The following is an 18,154-nucleotide window of genomic DNA, read 5'->3' as shown; positions in this document are numbered from 1 at the left end:
TGCAGATGAATATTTCTTTCTGGTCTTCAGCATGTGATTTGTGGTCTCCATTTTAAGGAGATTGAGTCTGTATTAATTTCTTCTAATGCTGAGTATTTCTCTTCCTTTCTGCTGCTCTGTCTGACCCGATATGATGTCATTTGGGTTGTATTAGATATTTCTTTTCTTTTTTTTCTTAAAGAGTAAACATTATACCTTTCATCCAAAAAATGCTATTTCTGGATCTACAATTTGTCTCTGCCACTGCATTTTCCTGGTTCCTAAAGGACCCTGGTACTGATGCCCCCCTCCCTTCACCTTGGACTCAGCATTAAAAAAATGTAAAGGACGTTAATAAGGCGGGAGGTGCTTTATGCCACAGGGTATAGAAGATACTGCTGGAAATAAGGAATCTTCCCCCTGAATGTTGTCAATTTGTTACTTCTCTGAGTCTGCTGGTGGCAGCTCAGTGTGGGGCCCCGTTATCTCCCAGCCCAAGCAGCTGGCTTTGGGCACCAGTCTGGACTAGGAGAGATTGCTTCATGGCCCCAGTGGGGCATTTCACAATTTCTTTTTCCTTGAAAAACTTAAAAAAGCCATTTAGGCTCCTCTACCTGTGTATTCATTTAGAGTTCTACCACATGACTCAGTTCAGGAAACATGGCAAACAGATCCCTTGCTGAGGAGAGCATGAAACATGTCACCCTGCTGTGGGCTGGTACCTGGGACCAGGGTGCATTGGTTCCAGGAAGCAGATTGGTTTAATTCCAGAAATGCATATTTGTCTCCTGCTGGCTGAGGACCATTATACTAGAGCTAGCTGATACAGAGATGGATAGAAAAGTGCACGGTCTAACGATGAAGGTGGGAAAGCAAGCAAATGGAGTGTAACAGGTAAGTTTTGGGAGTGAAAGCAATACAAGGAGAGGAAGGATTCCTAGAGCCAGCAGGAGTGCAAGGATGTGGAATGGATGCTAGAGGAAGTAGCCACCTGATATGGGTCTCAAAGAACAAGTTGCAGTAGCCATGAGTGAAAGTATACGAACTCGACCCTCCAGAGAATGGCAGCAGCATGAGCAAACATGGAAGTGTGGCATGGAGTGGCTTCTTTGGGAGATAAGTAGCTTGCTGGAATGTTCAGCAAAGAAGGGGGTTATGAAAGACAGGGCTGCTAAGGTAAGAGGTAGCTAGCTGTGTATCATATTGCAGGGCTGGGGGTGGGGTGGGGTGGGAGGCTTAGACTTTCTCTGCTAAGCGCTGGCCACCATCAAATCAAGTGCTTGTTTGCATTGACTGAGGAACTGCCCTCTATGAGTAGTCTGAGTGGGGAGGCTTCTCCGGGATTCCTGGACGTGCATGGTGGTAAAGGCAGAACTGAAGGACTGGTGACAGTCGGCTGGAGATGGTAAAGTGTTGAGGGTCTGAACAGGAGAAGAGCTGTAGGGAGCAGTGGGCACACAGAGAGGCAAGGAGAATCAAAGCTGGGTACTCAAGACCCGAATGAAGGTCCTGGATCTAACATCTCCCATGGGGATCAGACTCTAAGAGGCAAGTATTAAGAACCATAAGGAGTCTAAATAGGGCAGAATAGGTCAGAAGTTAGAGGCTAACTCAGCAGCTTGGGCAAGAACACTGTGACTCTGGTTACTTTACCACTCGACCCTATTTAGCCAAGGTCAGATCACGATGCCATTCCATATGTATGTCTATGCCTGCTCTGTCAGAGAGGACTAATATGAAAACTGTCTGGTGACCAGATAGATGGCTGATTCAGTTAGAGTTAACACGACAATGGAGGTAGGATGTGGACATGTTGAGATGTGCTTTGTAAGTTGGCACTTGCATGGCTATGAGTAGGATGACTAAGGACTGACTCCTGGGTTTGTGGCTTTTAGCTGCTAGAGACTGGCACGAGAGTGCCAATTGTTTATAATGTGTATTAGTTTACTGGGAGTTGCTACAACAAAATATCAGAATTTATTTCATCTTGAACATCAGTTATCTCACAGCTCGGCAGAATAGAATAGAAGTCTAAGATGAAGGCCAGCTTCAACCTGTGTCTTCACGCTGTCTTTCTTCTATATGGATCAAGGAATGAATTTCTTCTTATATGAGCGTTGTCATAATGGGTTAGGGTTCACCCTAAAGGCCCCTCTTTAACCTAGTGGTACCTTTAAAAATCTAATTTCTGAATAAGGTCATGTTTTGAGGTACTGAGGATTAGGACTTCAATATATGGATTTTTGGAGGAGCATAAAATAGCTTATAACAATGAAATATCCAGGAGTGAAACTTTTGTGAAGAAACTCAGTTTAATGTGGAAATTACTAATTTTGAGGTCCCTTGAGACACATGGTAAAGATGTCAGGCAAACAATTGTAGACATAGTATGTGTGTCTCTGGATCAAGGTCTGGGCTCTCTCTCTCTCTCTCTCTCTCTCTCTCTCTCTCTCTCTGTCTGTCTGTCTGTGTGTGTGTGTGTGTGTGTGTGTGTGTATTTGTGGGTGGGACACTTACTTGCAAGGGACCAGAATCCTAGTTGCACACCATTCAGTTCCCCCAGAAGTTCTTGCCATCTGCAAAGGGTCCACATCTTCCGGCTTAAACAAAGGTGGTCATATAGGCCAGCTACAACATTGACATTTGGTGCCTGGGGAAGGACTTTTCCATTGTAGATGCTTATTAAAAGAGTCCTAATGCTGCATCTTTGAAATGCTGTTCATGGTTATTTAAAAAACTCGCCAAACTAAAAAGTATGATAAGGAAAGGAAAAATAATTACTCCACCATACTTATTATTCTGGGTCAGTTCTCACTTGAACCCTGTCTGTGTGGTAAAGCACTTTGTGCAGCCACTGACCTCCTTCCATTATTCCAGAGCTTCTGTGACAACATGGCATGTGATGTCAGTGGGAGCTTGCTTTGAACTCAGACACAAACAACCCCCAACCAATGGGGTTCGAAGCTGGCAGACAAATGTGTCTCCTCCATATTGATCATTGTGGGAGAGGAATAATTGTGAGAATCTGTTACAATAAATCTTTCCAAAAACCGTCGAGCACCACCACCACATGTGCGCTTTACGCCAGCCGCCCACCCGAGTTAGGGCCCAAATTAATACACAGAAACTTGTATTGGGTTCAAATGCTGCTTGGCCAATAACAGATTCTCATCTGTTAGCTCAGTCTTAATTATCATATTTTATAAGACTTATCTTATGGAGGATGCCTTTTGCTCTTGCCAGTGGCTCACATCCCGCCGCTGGAGGAGGCGAAGGGGAAAGGGGACACTTCCTGTTTCTCCTTGCTTAAATATGAGTCTCCTTGCTATGTCACTTCTGGCCTGGATCACCACTTCTCTACTACATTTCCCAGAATCCTCTTTGACTCCTAGTCCTGTCTAACTTGCTGTTTCATTGGCCAAACAGAACTTTATTCAACAATCAATAAGATAAACATACCCAGAAGTATTTCCCCCATCAAGAATCCTTGGTTATTTCCTCAGGAGAAACAACCCCTGGCAATGCTCAACTCTATAGTGCTTTTGTATTGACTTCCTCTTCCTTCCAGGTTCTACAGTCCTTGGTCTCTAGAATGAATTAAGTTCCGATTACCTTTGCTTCACAGAAGACAGTTCCCTCTTAGAGATCACTATGGACCTCTTTCTGGAAGTGCTCATTCTATTGCATCGGGCACCACTGTCCATGCTTCTGCAGCACTGGGTAGCACTGTCCCTGTTTCCACAGTCTTGGGCAGCACTGGGTACCACTTTTCATGTTTCTGCAGCATTGGATACCACTGGCCTTGGTTCTGAAGCACTGGGCACCACTGGCCTTGGTTCTGCAGCACTGGGCACCACTGGCCTTGATTCTGCAGCACTGGGCACCACTGGCCTTGGTTCTGCAGCACTGGGCACCACTGGCTACACCTCTTCTTGGCTTTGTCATTTGTCTTCTGTACTGCTGTTGTTTCCTGTGCCTCCCCCATCTCTCTGACTGTCTCTGGTGGATTCTTTTTGTCTCATTTACCCCCAGACATTGCTGCCACTTTACTTTTCATCCTGTCTTCTTATTTTACCTTACATCCTTAGTTTTTTTGTTGTTTTTGGTCCATTTCCAGATTTCTACCACAAACTACAAATGACTGACACCTACTTCTATATATGTATACTTCAGATCTTATTCCTGAGAGCACAGGCCTGTGTATTCACCTGGCTATAGAATTCCAGAATTCCTGCAAACCAAAGGTAGCTATAGAAGACCAATCTTTTATAGGAAGCCAGATCTGCTTCAGTTGTTTCCTTTCCCAAATGCATGCTGGTCTTGTGTGCTCAGCTGTAGGGATCTTAGGATCATCCCTGGCGCCCTCCTTTGAGTACCCCTCACATACAATTGATAACAAATTCCTGTTCTTTCTGCTCTGTCACACATCTCCTGCTTATCATCTTCTCTTTATAACCCTGCAATTGGTCTTCTCAGCTCCAGCTCTACCATATTCAATATTTTCTTCAAACTCTTATCATCGTTATCTTCATAAACACAAATCTAACCTTTTTGCTCTGTCATCAGACTGGTCAAAATCTTTTGCCACCTACAGAAAAATCATTGACCCCTCAGGCTATCCAAATCAAACTTCACAATATAGCTTCTGTCCATATTGCCAACGTCAATTTCATCAGAGACATCTTCACACTATGTGGTTAGTGAGAGAATGGACACATAGCATTTAACTCACTAATAGGCACACAAGGTGTACAGGGCTGCACAAATGTTTCTTGTAGAAACGCATTCATGGGGTTGGTAAGCCTGTGGGATGTGCTGAGGAAGGTTTTAAAATTAAAAGAAATTTTATCCTTTGTGGCCCTGCAGGGAAGAACCTTGAAATTTCAGGAGGTAAGTTCTAATTCAGTGCAGCTTTCCCTGCGATGAGGACTGACCACAAGAGATAAATTTCCCTGAAGTGGTGAGTGCTCCTCACCTGGAGGTGACCAAGCAACTGCTGAATGACCATGCAGCCAGGTGGAGAAAAGGCACTTTGTGAATTGTTAGGCTTCTATGGGAAGAGGAAGGAGAAAACTCTCTTTCTCCCCACCTCCCTTTCTGTCTCTTCCACCCTCCCCATCTCTCTTACACACACACACACACACACACACACACACACACACACACACACACACACACACGTCTTCCAAGTGTTTACCCTTGTGCAATACTAATTTTTGTTCTGACAATTACTTCAGGAGAAACTGTCATTGTTTTATTGAATGATCTAAAGCTCAGAAAGGTGAGGTGACTTCCCAAGGTCACTAGGGAGGTAAGTGATGGAACTGAGCTCAGATCCAGTCTTAGTCTGTGTTCCCTAGCTAGTGCAATCAGTGTCACTTAGCATCTTCTCTGATGTACAGGTTCTGAGCGAGGCCTCATTCGAGAATGATTAGAAACTTTGGGTGTGGGGCTGACCATCTATACTTTTGACAAGTTCTTTCAGCAACGGTAATGTTCACTACAGTTTGAGACTTATAGTCCAAAAGAGCTTTGCACTTGATCTTGTTATGCATTTGGGAAATATTAGGAAAAATACTTCCTTCAAATTTTTGGAGACTTTGAAAGGAGTGTATATGGTGTCAACATCCAATCTGCTGCCTTCTTCATGGGAGGTCTGGGTATCCAGCAGTTCTCAGAAGAATATAATCCTGCAGATTTGATTTGGTGACTGGAAACCAATGCTGGAAGAATACGTTCTTGTACTTTTATGAATTGTTTTCAAAAGGAGCAACATGAATAAAGACAAAAGAAAAACAAAACATTCAAAACAGGTTAGTGGCCAATTTAAAACACATAGATAGCACTGAAGTATTCCTAATAGCCCCTTTTAATAGAATGAGCTTAATAAAAGCAGAAAAATTTGTGTTTTGAAAAAAATCCAGATGGAACTGCTGTTAATGCACTATCATTTATTTTGTTAATTCAGCAACATTTCAAGTGAGACCCAGACACTACAGCATTTAAAAATAATGCAACCTTGCTCCCAAAGCAAATGGCAAGAGTGAGAGGTCTCTATGGGCTTTGCTAAAGGGGGGAAAAGAAATTAAAAACCGTCCACTAATGTGCTGGCGAGTAATGAAATAAGAATCTGACACTCGGTGCATTGAAATGCAAACAAGATGTCCCTGTGTTACCCTGGCAATTCATCATAAAGGCCAGTGTGTTTCTGTTTGTTATACATGAAGTGCAGTGAATTATTACCGGCTGGATTCTTCTAACAAACTTTTTAAACTATGTACACAATAGGGTCAAAAAGAGATTTATATAAATGTGTGTGTGTATATGCGCACATTCGAGCGTGTGTGTGCCAGGAAATGCACACAGAAGACTGTTTCTATGCCTGTGAGAACATAGAGCCAGATATTTTTTGATTATAAATGAGAAATTCAGGTAATGTCCAAAATATTTGGAGGCATTCTATCTCTCTCTGTGTAAATGCACATGTAAATATATTTTTGAAATACATACACTGTATGATGTATCTGTAGATAAAATAATTCAAACTGGTAATGTGTTGCAAGCAGAGTCTTGAGGAGTTAAGAGCATAGAAAACCTTATATGGAATACCCGGTAGACCAGATGCATGCTGGGACATGTATCTGTCTATTCCCACCCCCCAGTGCAAAGAAAGCTTATCCTCGGGTGGACATGAGGAAAAAAATGAATGTGATGATTCTTTTGGTTTTCACATTTTTTCAAGCAATCTCTTTATTAGAGCTATTAACACATTTATAGCGTGTGCCTGCCCATGTGCTTAAGGTTATAGGTAAAGCTTTGGTAAATCTGGCAAAAACACACAGGGATTCAAGCGAGGAGAACATATATTGGTGAGAAGGTCTTGGAACAGAAATGAAACTTTATGCGTGTCACTCATTACATCTCTTGAAGAGTTGGTGTTGTTATCAGCATTATAGCTGAGATGGGGGAAATGGAGACACAGGGAGCATCCAATTACAAAGTGCTGTAGCTGGGATTTGAACTCAGAGTCTGCCTGCCTTCAAAGCCTTCACAGCTTCCCAGAGAGGAGAACCAGAAGAAAAACAGCACCATGGACTGTGAAGGAAACATGGTGGTAGATTGTAGGCAGGAGGATAGGCAGATAAGTTGGCCCTCTCGGCTTTTTGTGAGAGTGAAGCAGAAAGAAGGTATATGGGGTTTGCATTGATTTCTCCATGAAAAATTTCCAGTCATGCCTCCTAAACCAATTTTATGTCAGAATCTGGCATAAGGTCAGCACATAAGAGGAATAAATTAATATAGATTCAAACAGAACAGACAGAGAATATTTGGAAGGCTATGCAACCAAGTTCTAGTAAGAGTTGTTACTGGGGAATGAGATTATGGATGCATGTCTTAGGGTTACTATTGCTGTGATAAAATACCATGACCGAAAGCAACTTGGGGAGGAAAGAATTTATTTCATCTTACAGCTTGTAGTCCAGAATCCATGGACGTCAGGGCGGGAACTCAAGGAGCTTGGATGCGGAAGCTGATGCAGAGGCCATGGAGGAATTCTGGCTACTGGCTCTCCACTGCTTGCTCAGTCTGCTTTCTTATGGTACCCAGGACCCACCAACCCAGGGCTGGCACCAACCTCAAATGGCTGGGCCCTCCCACACTGATCACTAAGAAAACACACTGCAGACATCCCTACAGGCCAATCTTACAGAGGCATTTTCTTCATTACAGTCCCTCTTACCAAATGACTCTCTAGCTTGTGTTGAGTTGACATGAAACTAGCCAGCATGATAAAGGAGAGAAATGAAGGCTTTTTGTGCCTCAGGTTTAAAAAATTTTCTAGTTGTGGAATGTTTCAAATGTATACAAAAAGATTATGGTACAGATGATGGTAATGATAACATAGAAATAAGATAGAATGCTCATCCCCAGGCTCAACAATTGTTAACTGTGGCTAATCTTGTTCCTTACAAACATAGCACCTCACCCTATTTCTCAACTGTCCAGCTTATTGTAAAGTAACCCCATGACATTGTAGCCCTTTACTAGTGCATTCATTTCCAAAGCAAAATTATGTTCTAATATAATATAAATGATAGAAATTGATTTGGAACTCTCAACAATTTATACAGTGTAGGAGTTTCTATTTTGTAGTTACATTTCTTCTGAAGCATTGATTCTCCCATCTGTCCGGTCACTGGAACATCCCAGGAAGTATTTTAAGCATTTGAGTTCCAGAATCAACCAGAACCCGGGAACTCAGAATCTCTACAGTGGTCCTGGGATCGCTCTGATTAAAAAGTGCCATGTATGATTGTGATGGTGAACCACATTTGGGAACACTTGGTCTACTTGAGATAAACTGTTTCAAGAACCTCCCAGCACTTTGGAGAGACTTAATTCCATATAAGCAGTCGATACACTAATTACACATTTGCTTATCTAGTCATTAAATTAGCTTCCCTAAGGACCACTCTGAATCTCTTGGATTAAAAGAGTAGTTGAATGTAGTTAACCTAGTTCTGATTAGAATATAGCTATAAAATTAAAAAATTCTTACATTATACAACTCATACTTATTATATCACTGTTAATACTAATCTTTGTTACAATTTGTGAGAGAAATGCTTTGCACTGCCAGTAGATTCTCTAATTTTAACAAGAGAAAATGGAATCTCAAAGCAATTAAATAAATTTGCCTTAGGATACAGAGCTGGTAAATGGATGACTTAGGACAGCTGCAAAAGCTACTCTATGTTAGGTGCATGGGTCAGTGATGAGTTCTAGTACTTAGGGCGGAGTAGACTGGGTTCTAGTGCTTGGGACAGAGTATATGGGGTTCTAGTACTTAGGGCAGAGTATACTGAGTTCTAGTACTGATGGACTGAAATCTAGAACTGTTAGACAAATAAACTGTTCCTCTCTAAGTTGCTTTGGTCAAGATGTTTTATCACAGCAGCAGAAATGAAGCTAGAACACAGTCTGTTAAAACAAGAATAAGAGCAGGAGAAGAGGAGTAGAGGAGGGGAAATGGAGGAGCAGAAATATCGAGTCAGGGGAAGAATAGAGGTGTAGGGGAAGCTGTAGCCACGCCTACTTAGGGGCTGGCTACAGGTGTGCCTGACCATGCTTGTGAGGGTGTGGTCAGGGTGACATAGAGTGACTGTGTTTTCTCTTTCGGTTTCACTTTGGTACATGCTGGACAGACCGCTGCCACGCCGGCTGGCTAGGTCGCTCTGTAAGGCTTTTCCCTATTAAATACCCTTGTATTTCTACCTGACTCCGTATTGGTAATTTCCCACTATATGGAGGAGAGAGAGCAGGATGAGAGATACCATATTAGAGGGAGCCACTATAGGTCCAAGAAGAGATCTGGAACTAGGGAGATCTCCAGAGACCTACAAGGATGACACGATCTGACAATCCAGGCAATGGTGGAGAGGATAACCTAAAAGCCCTTCCCCTAAAATGAGATTGATAACTACTCTTTATGCCATCCTAGAGCCCTCATCCAGTGGCTGATGGAAGCAGAGACAGACATCCATAGATATACACTGAGCTGTAATCTGGAATTTAGTTGAAGAGAGGGAGGAATGAAGATCGAAGGGGTCTGTACCAGGTTGGAGAAAACCACAGAAACAGCTGGCCTGAACAAGGGGGAGCACATCGACCCCAGATGCTGTCTGGGAGGCCAGTACAGGACTGATCCAGACCTGAACATGGATGTCAATAAGGAGGCCTCTGCACTCCAGGGAGCCTCTGGTAGTGGATTAGTATTTTTCCCTGGTATAAGAAGGGACTTTGAGAGCCTATCCCATGTGAAGGGTTACACTCTGGCCCTGGACACATGGGGAAGGGCCCAGGACCAGCACAGGAAGATTTGGTGGACTTTGCAGAGCCCCCGTTGAGGGCCCTACCCTGCCTGGGGAGTGGTGGGTGGATGGGGTGGGGGGTAGGCTGGGGGTGGGGGAGGAGGGATGGGGGTGAGGGGAGGGAGAGGGAGAGGGGACTTACATGTGAAACCAGCTTGTTCCCTAACTTGAACTAATAAAAAAAATTAAAAAAAAAAACCAAAACAAAAACAAGAATAAAGGGAAGCGAGGACCAGACAGGGGCACTGGCTACTAAGTTGTAGGCTTTACAAATGCTTCCCAAACCCCATTCAGCTACAGGCAATAGAGTTCTCAACTAAATTTAGCACAAGTCCAAACAGCCATGTGCCATTTCACACAACTGGGAATCTATGGATGGTTAGCTGCAGGTAGGAGGTACCCAGGAGCTTATGACAACAGAACTCAGCTCCTCCCAGGGTTCCACTCCATTTTCCTGTCTTGTTTTTATTTGGGGAGACTTTCTTTTAGATTTATTGTCCCATGGACATGAATGTCATCCTGTAGTTAGCTGGGCCAAGAAGCACTGCATGATTCGAGAAAACATCGCAACCATTTATTTTTCCAACTAGCTCATATGTGTGGTTCTTACTTGATAAAATGGCAACCTACAACCTTGTACCTAAGAGTTTATAAAGAAGCCCTAGAAAACACATTTGTGGTGTGTGTGTGTGTGTGTGTGTGTGTGTGTGTGTGTGTGTGTGTGTGTGTGTGTGTGTGCCCTTATGTGCATCTGTATTTTGTGTATGCAAGAATAGCAGTGACATCACTGGAGGTGCCCTGCATCTGGGAACAGAAGTGGATGATGCCTCTGGCAGGTGATACAACCCTCACCAGACCCATGACTACTACCTGGGAATAAATGAGAGGTTTTGGTCTTATTTGAGTGTGTCTTTGCTGTGGCTGTCTATAGCAGAGAAGAGGCAGTGAGAACATTCAAATGGGAGTGTCAGAGCAATGAGGGGCAGTAGGTAGGAACTTGGCTTTGAATGTTATTTTCCAGTATTAGGCTAAGGAATTGGCATCTTTCACAATGTGGGCCAAAATCTTTCTCTCTCTCCCTCCCTTCTTCCCTCCCTCCCTCTCTCCCACCCCCTTCTTTGTGCTGTCTCTGCCTGGGTATGGCACTGGGGCAATAGGAGCTTCATAGAATGAACTGGGGAATGACCAATTCCATTTCTACAAGTGATTATGTGTAGCTGGTTTTCTTTCTTCCGAAAATTTAGTAGGATTCTTCAATCAAGTGACTACATCTGGAATTCTTTTTGGGGGGAGTGTTAAAATTATAAATTGGTGACCCTGTGACTTGTTTTTCATTGGGTGAGTTATAAAGGTTTGTGTGTCTCGTGAAAGTGGGACATTTTCCTGAGTATCAAATGCATATGTGGTGCTGTTCTAAAGGTCTTTCATTTTCTTGATGTCTTCATGGTCTCTCATAATATTGCCTGTTTAATTAGGGATGCTGCTTATCTGTGATTTCTTTCTTACCAATGATGTATTAGATATTTGTCAATTTCACTGACCTTTTCAAAGAAACAGCTATATTTCACCAATTTTTCCTCTGCTTCAAATTTATTGATTTTCATTTTTATCTTTAATAGTTCCTCTTTCTGTTCCCTTTTTGGGGTTGTTTTCATTATCCTTTTCTTGAGTTTGGAGCTTAGATTACTGATTTGGGACTTTTCTTTGTTTTTGTAGTATATATATTTGAGCTATTAAATTTTCCCTAAGCACTGATTAGCCTATAAATTAAGATATGGAATAATCTCATTTTTTTCAACTGAATTTATCTTTGGTTTTCTTTCAATACTTCACCTCTGATTCATGAATTATTCTGAGTTATGTTGCCTGGAGATTTCCCTGTTATGTTCCATTACTGAATTTTAGTTGATTATACTGTGATTGTAGAAAACATTCTTCACAGAGCTATTTTTTCCTACTTATGTGTGTGTGTGCATGCAGACTCATCATGGTATGTACTTTGGAGGCTGGAGGACGAGTTGGGAGAGTCTGTCCTCTCTTCTACCAGAGGTGCAGAGTATGGATTGATGAGATTATCACCCCTGGTGGCAATCACCTTTATCCATCTCACTAGCCTGATTTTAACTTTTGAAGTTCTTGATTATGTGTGTATGTGGCTCAGAACATTGTCTATCTTGGTATATGTTCCATGGAATACTTGAAAAAATACGTATTCTGTTGTTGGATTGAAAGTTCTGTAAATATTGATTAGATTCTCTTCTATGAATGTGTTATTATTTTTATATCTTATTTCCTGTCAAGTGGTTCCCCTTGATTTCTGTGAGGGGGTCTTGAAGTGTCCAGTGTAACTGTGGATTTGTTCATTTCTTTTGTGCATATATTTAGGTGAATGTGCGTGTTTGTGTGTGTCCTGTGGGTACAGTGTGTGTGCTGTAGAGGTCAAAGGTCAACCTTGGGTATCATTCTTCAGGAGCTGTTATTTATTTGTTTATTTATATTTTATGTTCAGAGTATTTGCCTGTATGTATGTACACCAGTTGTGTGCCTGGTGCCTATGGAGTCCTGAAGAGGTCATCAGATACCCTGGAACTGGAGTTATGGACAGTTGTGTACCACCACATGGGTGCTTTGCAAGAGCAGCAAGTCCTCTTGACTGATGAGCCATTTCTCTAGCCCCCAGGAATCTTTTTAGAAGACAGGGTCTCTCATGGGGACCTGGGATTTGCTGATTAGGGTTGGCTGGCTAGCCACTGGAGCCTGGGATTTGCATTTATTTCTCTGTGTCCTCGGTGTTGGGATTACAAGCATGCACCTCGATGCTATTGCGTTAGTTGGGTACAGAGGACTGAACTCAAGTCCTTGTGTTTCTTGGGCATGCATGCTACTGGCCTGGCCAGCTCCTTAGTCCTTCTGCCTCATTTTTTGATACACATATTCTGTAACTGTTAGAATGACTATTTTTCTCAGTGCTATAGGTGGCCTTTTACCATTGAATAATGTCCCTTTTCTATTCCCAGTAATTTTCTTTACCCTATAGTCTTTTTCTGATGTCAATATAGCTATTTTGAGTCTTCTGAGTAGTTTGCATGATATATAGCTGTACCATTTCAGGTTCAGTCAGCTAGCATCCTTAACATTGGAAGTGAGTGTCTTGGAGACAGCATGTACTTGATATACTTTGCCAGTCTCTGTCTTTTAATTGGTGTATTTAAAGAACTTATGTTTATATAACTGTTTATATATTGGTGGTTTTACTCTCCCTTTACTTTTGGTTTTCTTTTTGTGCCTCCTGTTGTCGTTTTTCTGTTTTCTTTGTTCTAGTGACTAGTGGGTTTATTAGATACCTTTAAAATAAAATTTTTAAAATAAAAATTAAAGTATTTTAAATTAAAACAAAATTAGAGCAATTTAGATTCAGATAAACACTGACTAGAAAGTACAGAAATTTTTAAGGTACCCTGAAGTCACACATGTATAGTTTTGGCCATTCTCCTGTCCCGAAAGGGGGCACATTTGTTATAACTGATAAAACTACATTTACATTTCATGATCACCCTCAGTACACAGTTTATGTTATGGCCTCAAAAACTAAAAATGTTCAGTGTAGGGGACACCTATATTAGCCACCCAAACTCAGGGAACAAAGAGTGTAAGAGCTGGACAACGGGGAGGGGGTGCTATGAAATGTTGTCTTTGGGACACGACATGGCCTTTGCTGTCACGCTCTCACAGCTAGGCTGCTTCCTTTCCATCTTCTAAGTCTCCAGGAACCCTCAGGTTCCCATTCACATTTTAGGATTTGCAGCTGCAACTCAGATTGATGCAATGCAAACAAGCCACAAATCCAGCACTCTTCTTAGGGCTTAGGGGTGGGGGGCAGATATTTAATGGATAGTTTTTATGACCAGGGATCATCCTGAGGTAACTTACAAAACTTCTCACTTAACCCTTAGAAGAGCTTTGGAAATGCTTTCTCCTTATTGAAGATGGAAGCATTAAGGGGTAAAACAGGTTACTACATGTCACAAAGACACCAAACAATGTCACTAGCATGCAAATCAATGTCTACCCATGCTTAAATCTTTTCATTTCAATTAGCTAGACTCAGTTATACAATTATTAGATAATTGTATCCTTGTTTATACCATTTTGGCAGATTAACTTTATCTTCATTGAATTATCAGTGACCATTAGCTTTCCTCCTTTAAATTTAAAATGACTTTTAAATTGAAACATAAAAACATAGAAATTATATGTACTTATGGGGTACCTGATGATGTTTTGATACTTGTATATGTTATCTAATGTTCAAATCAGGTTAAATATGTCAATCTGTTAAAACACACAATATGGTAAAACATTGTCTGGTGAAAACATGCAAAGTCCTTGGTTTGAGGCTTTAAAAATCTATAGTACTTTATTATTTGTATCTACCCTATTGTGCAACAGCAACCATAGCTTCTTGCTCTTATCCAGCTATCACTAAGTGTTAACTTTTAATGTAGGAATCTATCCAAGAGGGGCATGAGTGATTGGATTGCCCATGTAAGCCAAGATAGCCATTTGGTGCTGACCTCAACTGTCTGTTTATCTGTACATGTGGGTATATGTGTACATGTGTGTACACATATGTGTGGAGGCCAGAGATCAAAGGCAGGTGTATTCCTCAGTCATTTACCACCTTATTTGTTTTGAGACAAGATTTGTTAGTGAGCCCTCAGTTGACTTACTGGCTAGAGAAGTTTCCAGAGAGCTCCAGGGATGGATCTGATCTCACCCAGCCCGGTGCTGAGGTGAGAGCAGACAGCTATTGGGACAGGCTTTTTATGTTGGAGTTGAGAATTCAAACTCCTTTACCAATTTATCTATATCCTTAACCCTCCTCCTTTCTCTTTTGTTTGTTTTACCAGACAGGGTTTCTCTGTGTAGCACTGGCTGTCCTATCAAGAACTAGTTCTATAGCCCAGTCTGGCCTTGAACTCGCTGAGATCTGCCTGCCTCTGCCTCCCACTGCCTCCCAAGTGCTGGGATTAAAGGCTGCCCAGCCCTCAACCTCACTTTTACTCAACTATTCTGAGTACAGGAATCAACTTGGGTTCCAATGGGTGGTCCTCTTATGTTTCAAGGATGCCTGAGGGCATCACCTGGGATGCTATTCAGAAGGACACATGCCCAAGATTCTCAAGATATTTAACATATCCTGGTTTAGGGAGGACTTGGGGACTTTTGAAACAAATGCCTCAAGCAATTTGAAGCATAAGGAAACAATGCCTTACAGTAAATTTTGAATTTGAACCATGAAGTGCTTGAAGTTCTAATGAGAAGGTGTGTGTGTGTGTGTGTGTGTGTGTGTGTGTGTGTGTGTGTGTGTGTGTGTGTGTTTTGGGTGGGATGCTAGGTACATCTTGCAAGCACCACTGACTTGGTTTCTCTCTTTTATAGTCCAGGGTGAATCCATGGTGAATCCTTTAACTAACTCATTTAATCCCCAATTCTACTTAGTATTCTGCATAGAGAGTGAGTTTTTTTTTTTAATTTATTTATTATGTATACAGTCTTCTGCCTGCATGCCAGCAGAGGGCACCGGATCTCATTCAAGGTGGTTGTGAGCCACCATGTGGTTGCTGGGAATTGAACTCAGGACCTTTGGAAGAGCAGTCAGTGCTCTTAACCACTGAGCCATGAGTGTTTAGGGTAACCATAACAGAAGGCTTTCCTGAAATGATGGGCTGTGGGCGTCTCCCTTCCTAGCAGCCCTCCTGTCATGCAAATGAGGGCAGTCTTGATTGGACAATGCACGGTTCTGGGTGGAGGCCAGTATAGGGGCCCAGTAGTTTAGGCTTTGGGTGGCACAGAACTGGAACTTTTCTGTTTGGGTCCAGCTTACGTTATGGATTGGTTCCTTTCTAGTTTCTCTGTCATGGCTTTTCCTTCACAAAGATTATATTCCAGGTAAAAATCAAGAACCTAACTTCTCTAAAAGAGTTAGAATATTTGGCAACACTCGTTTTTGATCCCACAGTGGCCATTGTCAGTCGGAAGGAGCATGGTGGCAGTCCTTTTTAAAACATTTATTGCCTTATTCCTCACACATGTGCTGCCCAGTCTGGATATCTGAGTTTGCCACCAGCCCAAAAAACAACTACACATTTGGTATATAACTGTGTGAAGTTTTTTTTTTTTTTTTAAAACAATACATTTACTGAAATGAAAAAGAAAGCTAGCTGTCTGCGCCTGAGCTAATTTACAGTCCTGGACACCACGGAGAAGGAAAATGGACAACAATGAAGAGGGCGCTGATAGTGATGAGGGAGATGAAAAAACTGCCTATCACCAACTGGCAAAATCCAGAGGTGAATGGTGATCACCTGGGAAGACATTAATAAAATTTCCTGATCACCTGGAAAGGTGTTAAAATATTTTCTGACTGTGTGGTGGTGGCGCACGCCTTTAATCCCAGCAGTCGGGAGGCAGTGGCAGGTGGAATCTGAGTTCGAGGACTGCCAGGGCTGCACAGAGAAACCCTGTATCGAAAAATTCCAAATTCCACATTAGTGTCCCTTCCTTCCTTCCTTCCTTCCTTCCTTCCTTCCTTCCTTCCTTCCTTCCTTCCTTCCTTCCTTCCTTCCTCCCTCCCTCCCTCCCTCCCTCCCTCCCTCTCTCCCCCCTCTCTCTTTCTTTTTTTTGAAAATGGGTATGCGTGTCAATTGAACTTCTGAGTACTTAATTTCCTGCATGCCACTACCATTCCGGGAAGAGACCCTTCATGGGCACATAGGATCCTCTGCAACGTGAGGATCTCATAACTTGGTGACCTGAAGTCTAAACTTCAAAAACAAATTTAAACCTAGACAGTTGCTTTGGCTGGTTCTTTACGGGACCCTTTCTTCACAGCTTGTAGTGTTGGGGACGACCCAGGGCTTCTTGGAGACTAAGCAGGCAAATACCCCACCAACTGAGCTACGCCCTTAGCGCCAGCTACTGAGATTTCAGGAACATGTTGAGCACAGTTGAATAGTTGTGATAAATTAGTTAACACATTAATTCTGTAGAAATAAATTCAAATGCATCAGTTCACGACAGCTTTCTTGTTTCTGTTTCTTGTCCACAATGTGGACAGGTGCTGGTAACTAAATGACCACAAGAGGGCACCAAAGACAAAATTATGTTATTTATACAACTGGACCAGTGAACTAGGTCATAAAAGGGAAAGAGCTCAGAACAGGGCAAAGAAAAAAAAAAAAAAAAAAAAAGAAGAAGAAAAAAAGATGAACTCGCCTACAGAAGGTTGCAGATTCGTTTATAGTCTTGTTAGTAAGGTATAAAAATGACAGAACAGAACAAAATGTAACTGGAGTCTGCTTTAAGAGAGCTTAGAAAAGGACTTAAAACCTGTATTCTGGAGGGCCCTGTGTGTTTGCCTCTAGATCCCCTAAGCGTTTGTGAGTGAACAGGCCCGCTTCCCTTGAAGACACTGTGTTCCTTCATCTCTGACTGAAGATAACCTCTGCAGTTTTCCATCTTCAGAGTACGGGCCATTTCCTCCCCTGGCTGCTCCCTGGGCAAAAATGAAGCCCGATTTCCATAGCCTCAAAATGTCTAAGAGGCACAAAGGGCAAAAGCTGTCTTTTGCTCCTCTAACAGAGGAGAGTAGATATTAGTGACTCTTTTTTTTGGGGGGGGGGGCAAACCTGGCAGTGCCAGGAAGTGAGAGAGCTCCAGGTCTTGAGATCCTTAAGACTAGAGAAACGTCTCCAAGCTCTGGTTTTGATGGCAAAAATATTAACTTTTCTTTCCTCCTTCCTAGTAAGTAGTTCATAATTATAAATACCTAAATGCCAAGCTTCATTAAAACAAATGAATTAAGTATTTCTGTGGTCCACAGCAAGACTATTAGAATCTTTTAAAAGAAAAAGTAAGGCAGGCATTTATCTTTTTGTTTGTTTGTTTGTTTGCACAGGAATCTTAAAAGTTGCTTTCTTAAGAATGGGGTGCAGAACCTGCCAACCAAAGCAGAGGAGCTCAGCCTGGAAACAGTCATCCATAAGATAGTTCCAAAGGCTTTGAAAAACCCGAGTCTGGACACCTAGAAAGCTTCCAATGGCCATACCACAAAGTGTTCCATCAGCAATCAGATGGGGGACTGGATCAGAAGGGGTGCTTGGCTGTGTGGTTAGTATGTGTCATTCATATATGTTCCTTTTCTTTCACTTTTTGGTTAAAGTCTGTTGTGTTAGCATGCTACAGGTAATTGCTTAAGCTTAAACAACAGTAGCCCTGCTGAACAATTAATCTCTGATCGT

The 18,154-nt window shown here is 42.1% G+C and overlaps 1 long non-coding RNA gene across 14 annotated transcripts in view; it reads left to right on the top strand.

Annotated features, from left to right (window-relative positions):
* Positions 1 to 18,154, top strand: part of LOC103162926 — a 125,509-nt gene that overhangs the window by 7,859 nt on the left and 99,496 nt on the right. For 13 of the 14 annotated variants that reach the window (XR_004769744.1, XR_004769736.1, XR_003485109.2 and 10 more), the window contains exon 2: positions 17,812 to 18,023. This is a non-coding gene — a long non-coding RNA (uncharacterized LOC103162926). Of the gene's footprint in view, positions 1 to 17,811; positions 18,028 to 18,154 lie in introns of all 14 variants that reach the window. The other variant, XR_004769734.1, reaches the window with a different exon arrangement.

This window comes from Cricetulus griseus, chromosome 4 (genome assembly GCF_003668045.3).
Source record: "Cricetulus griseus strain 17A/GY chromosome 4, alternate assembly CriGri-PICRH-1.0, whole genome shotgun sequence".
Taxonomy (NCBI): Eukaryota; Metazoa; Chordata; class Mammalia; order Rodentia; family Cricetidae; genus Cricetulus; species Cricetulus griseus.
This window is presented reverse-complemented; position numbering and strand designations above follow the sequence as displayed.